The sequence below is a fragment of the Sciurus carolinensis genome, chromosome 12, assembly GCF_902686445.1.
Source record: "Sciurus carolinensis chromosome 12, mSciCar1.2, whole genome shotgun sequence".
Taxonomy (NCBI): Eukaryota; Metazoa; Chordata; class Mammalia; order Rodentia; family Sciuridae; genus Sciurus; species Sciurus carolinensis.
The window spans coordinates 37,627,955-37,645,604 of record NC_062224.1 but is presented as its reverse complement, the minus strand read 5'-3'; positions in this window follow the sequence as shown (position 1 = coordinate 37,645,604).

Below are 17,650 nucleotides of genomic sequence, written 5' to 3'. Positions count from 1 at the left end.
GCTGCTGATGGGAGAGGAGTCTGTGGGATTTGTTCTTCCCACTTGAATAATCACATGCCAATTACAGAATGCCGTTCCTTCACGCTGAGGACCACCAATCATTGTGTGGGAGGCAAGTAGTCACAAATCTGACCAAGTTGTCAATAATCATGAAGACAAAGAGAAGCTTTGTGACTCTTCTCCCTCACGACCTCTGCTCTTCTTCCTGGTAACCTGGTCGAGGCAGGCACATCACAGACCTTCTTTATTTAGAACCAGCCTTCCCAGCATAGTGTTGTGAGGCTGAGGATTTCAGTCAGACTCTCGGTGAATCCTACCTGGTGACCCAGGACCCAGCGGGGGTCTTGGTGTAATCCTGTTCTGGGAACATTAGAAAACATTCACAGGTGACTGTCGCTTCTAGCTGGCAGGACACTTGGAGCCTTGGGTTGAAGGACAGTTCATGTGTGGGCACCAGGCTATACATGCAGGGCTAAGTTTCCTAAGAATGCAGCCCCATCCTAGAGGTCATTAATTCAGATACCACGTTTCTCCCCAAGTGGTCTTGAGAGTTTCCAGGCTTCTACCCACTGTAAGTGGTAAATGTAAGTTTGTGGTGAAGACAGGGCACAAGCCACAGTCTGTTTAATTCTTGATGAAACAATCATTCTAAAGTATTGCTTTATTCCAGGTAATTTCAAAAAGGAGTATGATGACATCACCATCAGGATGGTCTTTGCTATCGTGCAAATCATCGGCTTTTCCAATTCCATCTGCAATCCCATCATTTACACATTTATGAATGAGATGGGAAGCAGCAAGGCCCAGGGGCAGACGCCTGGGTGGCAGCTTTGTGTAGCTCTGGAGTGCCCACTCTGAGCTCTCTGTCTGCCTTTGTCCCGCCTGAATGGCTGGCAGGCCTGCTCTACTGCAGTCCCTGGGGCCACAATGTGGCCAGGGTGGAAGGGCCCCTGTCTTCTGAGTTCCTTAGCTCCACAGCCTTGTCCCGGCTGCTCCCCCAGTTCCTCTTCTGTCCTGGTCCCTCTGAAGTCTGCCCAGCCCTGCACAACTTCCCTGTGCCTATTCTATAACTGGTGTCTCTGATCCCAAGAAGAGTTGGAGGTGCCACTCATTGATGGACTGTGAAGTACTGAGACCCCTCTACCAGTCTCCACTAATATTTTTAGCCCCTTATTTTTACTAACAGAATGGGAGACTCTTCCTACATGGAAGAGACTTTCCACATAGTAAGTAGATGAGGGAGGGTCCACACTGTACCCATGACATTTTGCTGTGCCCAAGGCTGAGCCCCAGAGCTGGCTCAGGGGGGAAATGGAGTCCCCACTGGTGTTCCTCCCTCAGCCTCCTTGAACCAAATCCCACTCTCTCCAGTCTTCCAACTCCTGACTGTCAGGGACCCCAAGGCCACTGTACTGCCCCGTTGTTTCTCCTCTAAATCTGAGATTCCCAGAGCCCTAACAGTCTCTTGGTCAAGGTGACTTTTATGCCCCCAGTTTTCCAGCACTCACTCATCCAGTGAGGTAACAGGAAGGAAGAGAAGTCCAGCAACTCTCAGGACCTTTTAGGATTTAAGCTTTAAGACTTGGGAACCAAAGAACCCAGGCCATTCAAACCCTTGAGTTACAGTTAACTTTAGATGTCGAAGCTTGTGTGATTGACAATGACGAAGTGTGTGGCCATAGGAAAATGCCAAGGAACCATAGAAACTAGAGCAGAGATGGGGCAGAGGGCCCAGCTCAGGTGGAGATGTGTCATCTTGTAATTTACCTGCCATGCCCAGTTGCCCTGTGACAACACACAGTCGTTAAACATTGGCCATTAAAAGTGGATCAGATTCACTGATGTGGGCTCTCCTTACTTAACCAGGAAGTATTTGTCTGACAATCTAAACAGGGTACACATGTTCCAGAGAGGATGGAGAAAAATGACCCATAAATGGCTATTGATTACTTAATTTTTGGTTTTCTGAAATGCTTAAGCCTTGCAGAGCTTGGTCTAGGAACATGCAGATACTAGGTACTGATGACTGTTTACTGTAGAATCTCTGGACATCCCAGGAAGCTCCTTTTATACACAGCATCCCCTGCTCTGTTAGAAAGTGCAGAAGGAGCACAGGGGAGCCCGTGACAGAGGGTGTCCTTCTGTTGGCCAAAGCTATGGGCCCATCTGGAGAGGATGATGGGCAGCATGGTTTGGGGAGGGCCCCTGAAGACTGCCCGGTGACCGCCCTCTCCCTCGTGTCTGACCTCCCAGCACCATCTTTCAGCCCTGCCTTTGCCCAGCCACCTTTCCCACCAGATTCTCTTCTGAAGACCTCACTCATGTCCCCCACCTGGTTTTCCTTTATTTGGTGCCTGGAGTGAAAACTGAAAGGCTTCCTGGGATCCAGGAAGAAGAGTTGGGGTACAGAAAACTCATGTATCGACAGGGTGAGACATCTGGGAAGGCAGGAAAAAGGTCTGTTCACAGCTAAAACCTGTGAGCCTGTTTTTGGTTTTAAATCAGTGCCACAGGGTTGTGGATATGCCCTGCTCCTACAGCCTGGGGAGGGTCTGGACGGCAGTGCTGTGCATCCTATTTTTGTTAAGGACCAACCCTAGTACCAGAACAATTTTAAAAAGAAGAACTCAGTGGCAGACCTTCACTGCCTCCCTCAAGGTCTTATCATAAATCACAGCCACCAGGAGAACATGGCAGTGGCCTGAGGGCAGGTATTCAGCAAATACAAAAGCATGCAATATCAGATAAGACAGATGCATGAACGTGTTCAGATTGCCCTGGTCAAGGGGCAACACAATTCAGTGGAGAGTTAAACCTTTCAAACAAATGTCCCAGAACTGTTCAATATCCAACTACCAAAAGTGGGACCTTGATATACACAAAAACTAACTCATTATGCACCATAGATTTAAACATAAGAGAGAAATCTATGAGATGCATAGGAAAGTTCCTGTACCCTGGATCAATTGGGCAATAAATGCAGAAAACATAAAGGAAATAAGTGATAGAATAAAATTTGCCAAACTTCATGACTTATGCTGTTTGAAAGGCACTGCTTCGAAAATGAAAGATGAGTCACAGAGTATGAGGAAATGTGCACAAACCTATGTGGTGAAGAGCACATCTCCATTGTTTGTGAAAAACCCGTACAACTTGGTAAAAACACCAGCAAACTATTTGATCAAGCACTCCACCTAAAAAGGCACATGAATCTCCAATAAGCATATGAAAGCAGGCTCAATGTCTGTAGTCATCAGATATCTAGGAGCTGATGTGACAATAAGACACTGGTGCTGAACCACCAGAGTAAAAAGCATTGGCAGTGCTGAGTAACCAGATTTATCATGTGGAACTGGTGGGGATAGGAGATGGTACAGTCACCTGGGAAATAGGTGCATTTATTCTGCAGCCCAGGAATTCACCCCTGGATATTCTTCCAAGAGCCATTAAAACATATAACCATAAAAAAACCTGGACAAAAGTGTTCATTGCAGTTTAATTCATAATAAAAAAATAACTGGAACCAAACCAAGTGTTTATCTGTTGATGAATAGATAGACAAATTATGATAAAGCTACCAGACTGCATGATACTCAGCAACAATGAAGAGTTAGCTAATTTTGCTTGATATATGTGACATAATTTCCAAAGCATCATACAAAGTGAGAGAAGCCCCACATGAAAGACTATATACTCCATGATGGCATTTCCATGAAATTCCAGAGAGCACAAATGTCCAGGGCAGAAAACAGGCAGGTGGTTGCTAGGAACTGGCTAAGTTCAGACAACTGAAAACAAGCAGTGTGACAGACTATTTTGGATCATAGAAATGAAATTTTGATTCTGATAATGCTCACTTGAGATATTTGTCAAAATTCACCAAGTTTTATACTTTAAAAGATGAAAATCTTACATGCAAATTATTCTTCCGACCTAAAGAGTAAGGCCCACCACAGCAGGGAAGGCCTCCGAAACTGTCTGCCACCCCTTTGACCAGATATGGGTTCCACTGTTTCCTCCAGGGTGAACACAGACCAGCTGCTCCTAAGGGTGAGTGCTGAGGCAGGTGTCCCCAGCCCAGATGGCCTGATTCCCTAATCCAACCTCTACAAACCCAGGTGGTGTGTCACCAATGACAGTAGGCCACCACAGACCTGAGCAGTAACCTGGTGTCCTGTGGTGCTGCAGAACCTGTCTGTGGGTCACCATGGCCACAGGCATGCTGTGTGCAGATGCTGCTGGTCAGGAAGGTGTGATGCTTCTCAACCCATCAGAGGTGAGTCAGAGAGGTGCACAGGACATGGTGGACAACAGAGCAGAGCCCACAGTCTTGATGGGGTCTGTTTGCTGTCCCCTCGTGATGCAGTCCTGATGAAGACCTGAGCCTGCCTGGGTCGCTACAGAGGGGCATCTCAGCCCAGGGTACTTGTGACATAATGTCACTTACATCTGATCAGCAAAAAGGAAAAAATAATGGGGAAGATTCCACTCTGGAAGACCACATGTGCCCGGGAAGTGAGAGACGGTAGAGATGAGGTTGGAAAGATTTAGAGCAGTCTCCATGGGGAGGTGTTCAGGAGTGGATGTACCTTTACGTACATCACCAGCCTTTGTACCCTGAACTCCTACCACCAACCCAGTCACAAGCCCTCTCTCTGCTCAGGGGACACAGCTTTCACCTTCCACTGGTGGAGTGGAGGCTGCTGGTTTTGAGAGTGTCCCAAAGTGTGTGGTGCGTTGTGGCACCTGGCTGTGATACAGCAGCCTGTGGCTGAGTCCACATGGCCCAGAGACCCATGGTGCAGAATGCAGCACACGAGAAAGCCAGTCACTTGGCTCAGATGACCTGTAAGACCCTGTAGTCCTGAGTCATCTGTCTGTAGACAAGGGTGTGTCCTGGGGCCTCTGGTGGGTCCCAGTGTGGGAGCTGCAGGACTTCTGGAGCAAGTGGCCCATCTGCAGCTACAGCTGTCCACTGTCCAGTGGGGCCAGGTAGACACCACATGCTCTCTCCAGCGCTCAATGGCCAGAACATCTTGGCATGAGTGGCAGTGTCATTATCACTAGCATCAGTAACAAATGGAAGTCGTGCCTCCAGGATCACAGGGAGCAGGTGAAGAACACACAGGTGAGCTGCCCATGCTTCCTCTCATGGCCGCCCTGCCCTGGGGCTTACGTCTCTGCTGTACATGGCTGAGAGGTCAGCCATCTCCCACCCAGGCTTCTGTGGGTCGGTTTCCCATCACAGCTGTCAGCTGTTGCTAATGCGCCACAGCTGTACTGTCCGGTCCCCGCATGGCGAGGATGCCTACATCTTTGGGATGGTCCACTCCATCATTATTACAAATTGTTCACTTTTGTCTTTCAGCAATGGGGACATCTTCAAGCAAAAACTGCATTATTAAAGACCATTTTATTTCTAAGTATATCTAATGTAATGTTAAAAAGAATAGAAAAACTAAGTCAAAAATAGAAAAAAAATGTAAAAGGGTGGGGGGATGGCTCAGTGACCCAGCACTCTCCCTGTGTGCATGAGGCCCTGGCCATGATCCCCAGCACTACAACAAACAAAAACAAACAACACACACCATGGGGAGAACCCAGGAGCACCTACCAAGGAGAGCGTTGGGGGAGTGGGCAGCCACCACACCTTGTTTCCTGAGTGCTAACCTCAGGTCAAGCAGCAGTGTGTGCCGGGACACCTGCAGCCCACTCGGAAGGCCTGAGCGAACTTGACCTTCTCCCCCCCCACCTAGTGGACAGGAGCAAATCCTCTCTGACCACTCCACCAGGACTCTGGTTTACATCCTGCCACTTACCCCATTCCAGGCAGTGACCTGCAAGGCTGGCAGGCTCTGGATAATGCTGAGAGGTGGCTTCTACCTGTAAGCGGCATTAGACCTATTGCTGGATGAAGCATTCATAGACTTGCTGGGGAAGCACAGGTTCTCCCGCACTGAAACAGAACCTGCTGCAAGCACAGACAGGCAGAGCTCTTCTCTATTCAACAAATATTTCTGAAACTCAGGCATAGAGGCCTCTTCCACTCCAGATCAAGAAAATTGTTTCTTCTCTATACCAGGTAAGTTTGGCAAAGGTTGGATAACTAATTAAATAACAGAGGAAAGAAATTTATAAGACCCAGATGACTCATAAGCTTTAAAGGCAGTCATACCTTTACTGACTCAGCCCTCAGGCCCCCTCTCCTGCTGGCCCAAACTTTTGTTTTTCAGAACTAATAATATGACTTATTGATTATTATCATTTTAAATTTTTTGGCACTGGGGAATGAACACAGAGGTACTTAACCACTGAGTCACATCCTCAGAACTTTTTTATTTTTTATTTAAAAACAGTCTTGCTAAGTTTCTTAGAGCCTCACTCCTGCTGTTGCTGAGGATGGCCTCCAACTTGGAATCCTCCTACCTCAGCCTTCTGTAATTTATTGATTTTAAAAAAGAAATAAATGAGCTAATGTGGAATTAAGAATGAACAATGGGGGGTGGAGCAGGAGTAAATGAATAGTCACTCTGACCCCAGTGGCTTCTGCTCACCAGGTCAGCCTCCTTGGCTGCTGCTGCTGTCTGCAGGAATTCACTAACTCAGGAAAACTTACTCACAGAAAAGACATTTTAAAAAAAAATCTTTCACTATTGACTTAGAAAATGCAACTCTTAAAGAAGGAATTTGAAGGAAAGAACAGATGAGAAATGGCACTTGGTGTCCTCCCTGAGGGGAGGGGTCTTGCAGGTGGGATAGCCACTCTCTGATTCCATTGAGGGGCATCAGAAGCAGGTGTGGAAAGTCTCCTCCTACCGAAGGGAGCAGAAACATGTGTATTCCTCTCCCTTTTGGATCCTGTGAGAATGGTCTTAGAGGAGCAGTCAGAACCCAGCATGCTGAGGAAGAAGAGGGCATCAGAGGGAATGAGGGTTCTGGGTGTCTTGATGAAAACTGGATATTGATCATGTGATTATGTAACAGAGGGAAACAGGAGGTCGTGCCAGAGCAGAGAACGTGCTCCTCAGCAGAACATCGGCTGGGAGCTTTTACTTTCAGCTAATGGGGAGATGGGAGGAGATGGGGGAGGCGGAACTGGGGAGCTCCCATGTCTCCAGAGAACAGTTGGCCATCCTGGTCTAGTCCATCAAACACCAGAAACAGAACCGCGTCCCCAAGGTGTTAATCCTCAGTTCGCCCAGTACACACCTGTTTCCTCTGTAAAGAGATTGGAGGCATCTGGGTGAGTGGCCCAGTTAGTGTCAGTATTGGCAGGTACTCGGGGGTTGGAGTGCCCATGCCTGATGAGTGGCTCCACACTGTCACCCGGAGCCATGGCCAGCCCCTGGCCACCTGCAGCCTCTGACCCCAAACACACTTTTCTCTATTCTTAAAGGATATTAGACATTTTGGAAAACCCTGAGAAATGGAGGAGTAAGACTAAAGTAAAGAGGTAGAAAACTCTAGTAGAAAAATCAAGTAGTGTAAGGTAGCAAAAGAGAATTTAGAAATAAAGCCATTGGCACCCTCACAGAGCCTGAGAGTCTGCTTTTGTAAAATCTTGATCGAGCATGCCATAAGAAGGAAGAACCGGATTAACAAAGCTCTGGGCAATTAAAGGCAGATTGCCAGGTTCTCCCCTTCTTCTCCCAGGTGCTGGAGGAGCCTCCAGTGATTCCTGCAGAGGTGCTCTGCACCATGGCAGGGGAAGCCTCTGGGGGCTGGAGCCCCGTCAGAGGTCAGGCTGGGAGCTGGTGTTTTCCCCAGTGATCTGAGGACAGATCTGCAGAGGGGCCATTTATGTTTTTTTCATTTTCTCTAAGCTTCTTTGGTACTTTCTGGGCGGTTTCCTAATCCAATATTCTTGCCCAGTAGTTGCTCTGCTGTGCCTGTGACTGTCATTCCCTTTTCTTGCTGTGGGATACCCTCCCTGCCCAGGAGCACATTTGTCATGCTTACTTCAGTTCTCTGTCCCCCATTCCATTTATCTTGCCTGGTGACTATGGACTGAGTTTCCACCTTTCTCTGATGGCAGCTGTGTTCCCCAGGACACCTTCTAACTTACCTGTGAGTTCACTTACCTCCCAGAGGACAGGCAATCTCGTCTGGTGATAGGCACAGTGCCCAAGTAACTCCTGAGCTGGCCCTGCCAAGTGCCCTCTTTGTGATTTAGAGGACAGTCATGGTGGTGCACAGCTCCGACTTCCCAGCTGACTCAGTCCTGTGGACTCAGGCACTGCTATCCAGCTGGCTATCCTGATAGCAGAATTCCTTAGTCCAGTGAGGATGAAGTCATCCACGTTGCTGTCTTTCTTATTTTTCTGCCTAACCAATATGCATTTGTCTAATGACTTCCATGTGCTATGTTTGAATTTGGAAGACAATTTTCTTGGGCTGTTTCTGAGCTTGGTCTACAGGATGGTATATAACTTTGAGCAAAGCTAAATGATTAGCTTGAAGACAAGTGTAGGTTCATAACTTTATTATCACTCATGTTCTAAATTTTCAAGAACATAAAAGGAAGCTAGCATTTATAAAATGTGCAAAAATTAGAATATTTTTGCCCTTGAAATAATAATTCATGCTTTGGAGTACAGCCTTAGTAAGGGCACTGAGGTGAGAATAACCTTAGGATTTCCGCTCTTGGTGTTAGTCATTCCTTAAGAAGGCAGAAGATACATATAGAAATTCAGGAGCAAAGATGTGTTGGAAGAGAGCACATGTGTTACCATGGATACTCACACAGGTGCTGGGAGTCAGGCAGACAGCTGGGGAGAATGGAAACTGGAGGCTGAGACCAGCTCTAGTAGCAGTGGTCTGGGGGAGAAGTCATGTCCTAGGTAAGGAAAATGCTTTCAATAAAGACTCCTGGGCATGGTGAGGGAACATTTTGTAGGAATTAGAATAAGATGGTTTGAGGCCAAGTGATCTACTGGGCTAGGCCCAGGATTCAGAGGTTAGACTATGCAGGAAGGACCCAGGGTGGTCACCTGTGGGGAAGGTGAACACCAGGAAAGGTTGAGGGGCCTCCTGAGGGGACAGTGGGCCAGAGTAGAGTGAGACTTCACAGGCCAGTGGTCAACCAAGGCACCATGGTCTTACCACATTTCCCACCAATGCCAAAGAGAAAATGGGGTTGTCTGCAGAGTATAGATCAGCAGAGATGGGGAGTTCAAATAGAGGTGTTTTCCTAAAATGTAGGCTGTCCTGTTTTTAATAATGTCAGAAAATGATGAGAAAGCAGGGGTAGGGATGGGGAGCAGACCTGGACAGGACTGAGCAGATATGAAGGTCACCTGAGTCACCAGGCACATGATGGGCTGGAAGATACAGGTGGGACAGACTTCTGTGAACACTGGAGCCTGAAGGTCATCTTGTTATTGTCCAGCTGGAACCTGGATGTGACTGAGCTGCTGGAGACCACTTCCCTCCTAGTGCTCTGAATGAACGAGGAGACTGGTTCTCATATTTCGGGCTCTGGGCCTTGCAGATGACCTTGAAGTATGCAGTGTCCTTGGGAAATGCAGTAGGAGAAGTTCTGGATAATAGCCTGCCCAAGAAATAACCCAAGTGTTGTTTCCCTGGGTAGGGACAAGTTTCGTCTCCCAAGCTGCTCTTTCCTGAGTGTGAGCCCATGTCACAGACAGATGGGGTCAAACACAGAGCTGAACCTCCAAGATGTCATATTTCCTGGGCAGAGACAGGCGAAGAAATGCTGTTTTTGTGTTTTCTGAACCATCTCCCCATGGGGTAGACAAATCACTGCATTTTTTCTTCAGAGCTCAACCTAAATTGACCTCCCCCCGGATGCCTGAGGCACATTGTCCCAGGGCGCATGCCTCTGGCCCTGTTCCTGGCCCTGTTCCTGACCCACCTTCTGATGTGGTCTGCCACTTCCTGGGTTTTCCATCCACCTGTAACATGTACATGAAGTAGATTTCCATCTGTGTCGGGGAAGGCTCACCTCCATTCACCCTCTCTGGGCACCAGGATCTGGGTGGTCATATGACTATGCCTGGCAGTGTGTTTTAGTAGGTCATCAGGGTTCATTGTGTCGATGGCAGCTCTGGACACTGTGGGGATAGGGGCATCCTGAGCTGCGCTGTTGCTGGCAACTCATTGTTTTTCTTGTGCTGGACTAGCTCAGACGCAGAGTAAGTGGTACGGAGTCAAGACCCAGACTCCAGGAGTTGGGTGGAAGCAAGCTTGCGGTGAGCAGCTTACAAACTGGTTTATTGCAGGAACAACCATACATTTTATAGGTTTCTTGCCCAATCACAATGTGCTACAGGGGATCAGACCACCAGACAATGGGGTTCCTACACCGGTTCCCTTGGTAACACTGAGTCAATTTGGGGCAGTTATGTACTTTCCTAGGTGGCCGAAGTGGAACGCTCCTCCCTGCAGGTTTTCTTTACACGCTTGAGACGTTTACTGTTGCCAGCCAAGAACTAGAATTTCTCCCAACAGTTCGTGGTCTTGCCCAGTGCGTCTCACTAGTCTCTTTCAGGAGGCCCTGGGCTCAGTCTTACTTAGCCTGTTCTGTACGTAGAGCTCTCTGAGGACCCCAGTGTCTGGTTTGGTCCTCCCTATCCAGCTGCCTGGTCTCTGCCTGCCTCCTGTGGATGCTGGCACTTTCCGGCCCTGGTGGTGGTAAAGAAAAGGGGTTAAGCCCTGCAGAGGCACCTGTCCACACAGGAATGTTTAAGCTCTTTCCCATAAATATCTCCTTCCCCAGGCCTCTGACTGGAACTGCCTTACCCCAGCTCCAGAACCTTCCATGACCAGCAAAAGCCCAGTGGTTGGTTTAGGGTTGAACACATGGCCAGTCAGCTCAGGCCTGTCCTGCCCATTTGGGAGTGGAAAAGTTTTCACTTTCCTGCACACCCAGGATCAGCGCCCAGACAACCCTCTTGGGAATGGCAACTGAACAAGTGAGATAGGGAGGAGGAGCAGACACTGAACCTGGATCTGGATGGAGGGTCACCAGGGAGATCAGCTCCAGGGGTACTCAGACATGTGTTCTATTTATACACATTTGTTCAAGTCATTCACAATTCTTTTTGTCATTTGCCACTAAAAAAAATTACAAGCAGTTGAATGCATATTTCACTTAACTGCTTGGAGTTCGAAGTGCAAAGGAATCCCTGGAGGACTGTGCCCTGAAGTTTTCGGGGTGCTCATTCACTTGCTCATTCAGCACACCTGCTTGGGGCCTGTTCCATAACAGCAATGTTTCTCACTCTGAAACACAGTGATGAACCAACAGACCTGGCCTCTCATCAGTCAAGGGCATCCTTTCTAGGAGGCTGGATGGGTCAAGGAGAGACCACCTGGAATCAAGGCAGGATGAAATGAAGAGACACAGAGCTGCCAGCAGGCAGAGCAGGCAGGCTTTGCCAGTGCACGGGCTGCTGGTGGATGCAGAGAGCTGGATCCAGGCTCCTGCAGCATGTGAGCAGGTGGACAGTATACCCCTTAGAGAGGCAGAGACTCTGGGAGAGAGCAGGGTGTTAAATGGTTAGATATGTTAAACTGACTCACTTTTAAACTTCCAAGAGATGCCCAAAGCCAAGTAAGTAGATTGGTAAAGCATTAAATATCTTCTTTGCCAACTGGCTTCAATTGTCACTCAATTATGTCATGCTTACTACCATTTGGCTTGCATTTATGTCTTATCTTGCCAAATAATCTGAAGGCCCCTGGGAGGGAAAGGAATAGGATAAGTACATTATATAAGCATACCAAAGCCTGGCGCTTTGGACTTCACAGCAATGCAGTCTATTTGTTGATCTGAGTTGGCACGTACATTTCTTTTGTCCCCAAGAGTCATGTGGGTTTATTCTTACTTTGTATTGATAAACATTCCAAATGCTCTCTCAGCAAACAAGGCTGTGGTCTTGAATCACTGCTCTTGAGAACATACCTAATGTTTCATATCTCTCCATCATAAAAGCCTTGAAAGTTATGATGGGCAACCTCAGAAATTCCATAGAGGACAATGGAAGAGGGCCCCGACCAAAGCTCGGGGTGTGGACTCTCTTCTGTTGGTCGAGAGAGGAGAGGCCAGACGTGGTTACCCCAAGAAGACAGACTCTGATCTGGGTGGAGGACATTTGCCGTGACCCGGAGCAAACACACTGGTGTCCCCATACCCCCAACCCCTTAGTCTGGTGTAGACAGAGCAGGGCTGGCCCCAGCAGGTTCACTCAGCCGCCTCCACCACTTGGGTGAAGGCTTCATCCCTGAGGCTCTCAAGGCCACTAGTTATAGAACAAGGTGAGGTGATTCAGGGAGAGTCTAGTGATTGAAAGTCTAAAACTGTTCTCCAGGTTCTCGGAACAGAACTGGCCCGCTAGTGAGAGCCTTTCTGACCAGAACAAGCTCCGAGTCCCGGAGCCAGCACATCGCAGTGTACTCCGGCACACAAGCAGATCCAGGGACCAGATAGGGCAGCCAGAGACTTCCCCAAGTAGTCTGGACCCCTGCGGTGGGAGGTGCCATTCAAGGCTAGTTTCTCGGAGCTGACCGCCCAGTGAGAGACTTTCTACATAGAACCAGCCAGAAGGCCCCGAACCAACAGAGAGCCTCGATCCGCAAGCAGCCTCTGGGATCAGGGCAGGGCAGCCAGAGACCTCTTCAGGCGGCTCTGCCCACTCCGGCTGCAGGCTCTCTTCACGGGGCGATCCAAGATGGCGGCCTAGAGGGAGACTGCACCCCCTGTCGCTCCAGAACCCAGGAGTTAAGAAGGGGAGGCATTGAGAGACTCGGACTGAAATAGAGCCACGGGTGAGTCTGCCCACTGGGTAAAGCTCGGCCCGGGTGGCAGGCCCAGATAGAGGTGGCTTATCGGAGCCGGGCAGGGCAGCTAGAGTCATCCACAGGCAGCCCTGCGCACTCTGGCGGTGGGCCCCGCCCACACAGCCAGCTTCTCCAGGTTCTCGGAACAGAACTGGCCCGCTAGTGAGAGCCTTTCTAACCAGAACAAGCTCCGAGTCCTGGAGCCAGTGCATCGCAGCGTACTCTGGCACGCAAGCAGATCCAAGGACCAGATAGGGCAGCCAGAGACTTCCCCAAGTAGTCTGGACACCTGCAGTGGGAGGTGCTGTTCAAGGCTAGTTTCTCGGAGCTGTCAGCCCAGTGAGAGACTTTCTACATAGAACCAGCCAGAAGCCCCCGAACCAACGGAGAGCCTCGATCCGCAAGCAGCCTCTGGGATCAGGGCAGGGCAGCCAGAGACCTCTTCAGGCGGCTCTGCCCACTCCGGCTGCAGGCTCTCTTCACGGGGCAATCCAAGATGGCGCCCTAGAGGGAGACTGCACCCCCAGTCGCTCCACAACCCAGGAGTTAAGAAGGGGAGGCATTGAGAGACTCGGACTGAAATAGAGCCACGGGTGAGTCTGCCCACTGGGTAAAGCTCGGCCCGGGTGGCAGGCCCAGATAGAGGTGGCTTATTGGAGCCGGGCAGGGCAGCTAGAGTCTTCCCAAGGTAGCCTTCCACACTCCGGCGGTGGTTTCCTCCCACACGACCAGTTGCACGGTGCAGGCACCCAGTGAGAGCCTTTCCGCACAGAGCCAGCTCCAAGCCCTGGAAGCAGTAGGGGGCTAGGGGCAGCTTTCTTCGGAAGCACTGCATTATCAAGTTCCTCCAAGACTTCAGGCTATTGAAGGCTGGGAGGTGATACACTGGAAATCTACCGGGACACTATAAGCCAATAGAGGAAAACTGCAATATCTCAGGGTCCCACTGACAACTGACCAATATGAGAAAACAAGGGAAGAAAATGTCCCAAACAAACCTAGATACTACATCAATAAAACCCAATGACAGCACAGCAGAAGAAATGTCAGAAAGGGAGTTCAGAATATACGTAATTAAAACGATCAGGGAAGCTAATGAGGAGATGAAAGAGCAAATGCAGGCATTGAAGGAGGAGATGAAAGAGCAAATGCAGGCATTACATGATCGCATCAATCAACAGTTAAAAGACCAAATATGGGATGCAAGAAATCATTTCAATAAAGAGTTAGAGATACTGAAAAAAAAAACAAAGTGAAATACTTGAAATGAAGGAAACAATAAACCAAGTTAAAAACTCCATAGAAAGCATAACCAATAGGATAGAACACCTGGAAGACAGAACCTCAAACATTGAAGACAAATTATTTAATCTTGAAAGCAAAGTTGGCCAAACAGAGAAGATGGTAAGAAATCATGAACAGAATCTACAAGAATTATGGGATATCATGAAAAGGCCAAATTTAAGAATTATTGGGATTGAGGAAGGCTTAGAGAAACAAACCAAAGGAATGAACAATCTATTCAATGAAATAATAACAGAAAATTTCCCAAATCTGAAGAATGAAATGGAAAACCAAGTACAAGAGGCTTATAGAACTCCAAACATACAAAATTACAACAGACCCACACCAAGGCACATTATTATGAAAATACCTAACATACAAAATAAAGACAGAATTTTAAAGGCCGCGAGAGAAAAGAATCAAATTACATTCAGAGGGAAACCAATAAGAATATCAGCAGATTTTTCAATCCAGACCCTAAAAGCCAGAAGGGCCTGGAACAACATATACCAAGCACTGAAAGAAAACGGATGCCAACCAAGAATCTTATGCCCAGCAAAACTTACCTTCAAATTTGACGATGAAATAAGATCCTTCCATGATAAACAAAAGCTAAAGGAATTTACAAAAAGAAAGCCAGCATTACAGAACATTCTCAGCAAAATATTCCATGAGGAAGAGATGAAAAACAACGATGCAAATCAGCAACAGGAGGCGCTAGCCTAAAGGAATAGCCAAATAAAGGAGAAACCAAATCATGTCAAAAACAAATATGAGTCAATTGACTGGGAATACAAATCATATCACAATAATAACCCTGAATGTTAATGGCCTGAATTCATCAATCAAAAGACACAGACTGGCAGATTGGATTAAAAAGGAAAATCCAACAATATGCTGCCTGCAAGAGACTCATCTCATAGAAAGAGACACCCATAGACTAAAGGTGAAAGGATGGGGAAAAACATACCATGCACACGGACACAACAAAAAAGCTGGAGTATCCATCCTCATCTCAGATAATGTGGACTTCAAACCAAAACTAGTCAGAAGGGATAAAGAAGGACATTACATTCTGCTTATGGGAAGCATAAATCAGCAAGACATAACAATCATAAATATCTATGCCCCGAACATTGGTTCATCCACGTACGTCAAACAAATCCTATTGGCCTATGGCCAATATCATTCTAAATGGTGAAAAACTGAAAGCGTTCCCCCTAAAAACTGGAACAAGGCAGGGATGCCCTCTTTCACCACTTCTATTCAACATCGTCCTTGAGACTCTAGCCAGAGCAATCAGACAAACCAAAGAAATTAAAGGGATACGAATTGGAAAAGAAGAACTCAAACTATCCCTGTTCACTGATGACATGATTATATATTTAGAGGAACCTGGAAATTCCACCAGAAAACTTTTAGAACTCATAAGTGAATTCAGTAAAGTAGCAGGTTGCAAGATCAATGCTCATAAATCCAATGCATTTTTATACATAAGTGATGAATCTTCAGAAAGAGAAATTAGGAAAACTACCCCATTCACAATAGCATCGAAAAAAATAAAATACTTGGGAATCAATCTCACAAAAGAGGTGAAAGACCTCTACAATGAGAACTACAGAACACTAAAGAAAGAAATTAAAGAACACCTTAGAAAATGGAAAGATCTCCCATGTTCCTGGATAGGCAGAATTAATATTGTCAAAATGGCTATACTACCTAAAGTGCTATACAGATTCAATGCAATTCCAATTAAAATCCCAATGATGTACCTTGCAGAATTAGAGCAAGTAATTATGAAATTCATCTGGAAGAATAAAAAACCTAGAATAGCTAAAGCAATCCTCAGTAGCAAGAGCGAAGCAGGGGGTATTGCAATACCAGATCTTCAACTCTACTACAAAGCAATAGTAACTAAAACGGCATGGTATTGGTACCAAAATAGACAGGTAGATCAATGGTACAGAATAGAGGACATGGACACAAACCCAAATAAATACAATTTTCTCATACTAGACAAAGGTTCCAAAAATATGCAATGGAGAAAAGATAGCCTCTTCAACAAATGGTGCTGGGAAAACTGGAAAACCATATGCAATAGAATGAAATTAAACCCCTATCTCTCACCCTACACAAAACTCAACTCAAAATGGATCAAGGACCTTGGAATCAGACCAGATACCCTGCATCTTATAGAAGAAAAAGTAGGTCCAAATCTTCAACTTGTTGGCTTAGGATCAGACTTCCTTAACAGGACTCCCATAGCACAAGAAATAAAAGCAAGAATCAACAACTGGGATAGATTCAAACTAAAAAGCTTTCTCTCAGCAAAGGAAACTATCAGAAATGTGAAGAGAGAGCCTACAGAGTGGGAGAATATTTTTGCCAACCATATCTCAGATAGAGCGCTAATTTCCAGAATCTATAAAGAACTCAAAAAACTCTACACGAAGAATACAAATAATCCAATCAACAAATGGTCTAAGGAAATGAACAGACACTTCACAGAAGAAGATGTACAAGTAATCAACAGATATATGAAAAAATGTTCAACATCCCTAGTAATAAGGGAAATGCAAATCAAAACTACCCTAAGATTTCATCTCACCCCAATTAGAATGGCGATTATCAAGAACACAAGCAACAATAGGTGTTGGCGAGGATGTGGTGAAAAAGGAACACTCATACATTGCTGGTGGGGTTGCAAATTAGTGCAGCCACTCTGGAAAGCAGTGTGGAGATTCCTCAGAAAGCTTGGAATGGAAACACCATTTGACCTAGCTATCCCACTCCTTGGCCTATACCCAAAGGACTTAAAATCAGCATACTACAGAGATACAGCCACATCAATGTTCATTGCTGCTCAATTCACCATAGCCAGATTGTGGAACCAACCTAGATGCCCTTCAGTTGATGAATGGATAAAGAAACTGTGGCATATTTATACAATGGAATATTACTCCGCAATGAAGAATGATAAAATTATGGCATTTGTAGGCAAATGGTCGAAATTGGAGAATATCATGCTAAGTGAGATAAGCCAATCTCAAAAAACTAAAGGACGAATGATCTCGCTGATAAGCGGATGAGGACATATAATGGGGGTTGGGAGGGGTTAGCATTAGGTTTAGGGTGAGGTTTAGATTTAGGCTAAGGAGAGCGGTAAGAATGAAGGAAAGAAGGACTGTATAGAGGGAAAAGAGGTGTGGGAGGGGTGGGGGGGAAGGGAAAAAAAATAAACATCATTACCCTATGTAAACGTTAAAAATAAATAAATAAACAAAAAAAAGAAAGCTTAAAACTAAAAACTCAGTCAGACATGTAAAGCACAATATTTCAATTTTTCTAGAAACATGATTTTCAAAAGAAAAAAGGGACAGATGAAATGCATAATTTAATAAAGATAAAAGAAACAAAAGATAAGCTTTCTTTTGGCAAAAAGAATAGAGTTGAGATACATGATAAAAATAAGTGCATTTAGGTAAATGAATAATTTAAATTGGAATAGTGCATGCAAAATTTTACCTCCATTAACTGTTTGGGGCCATTTATCTGATGATTGCCT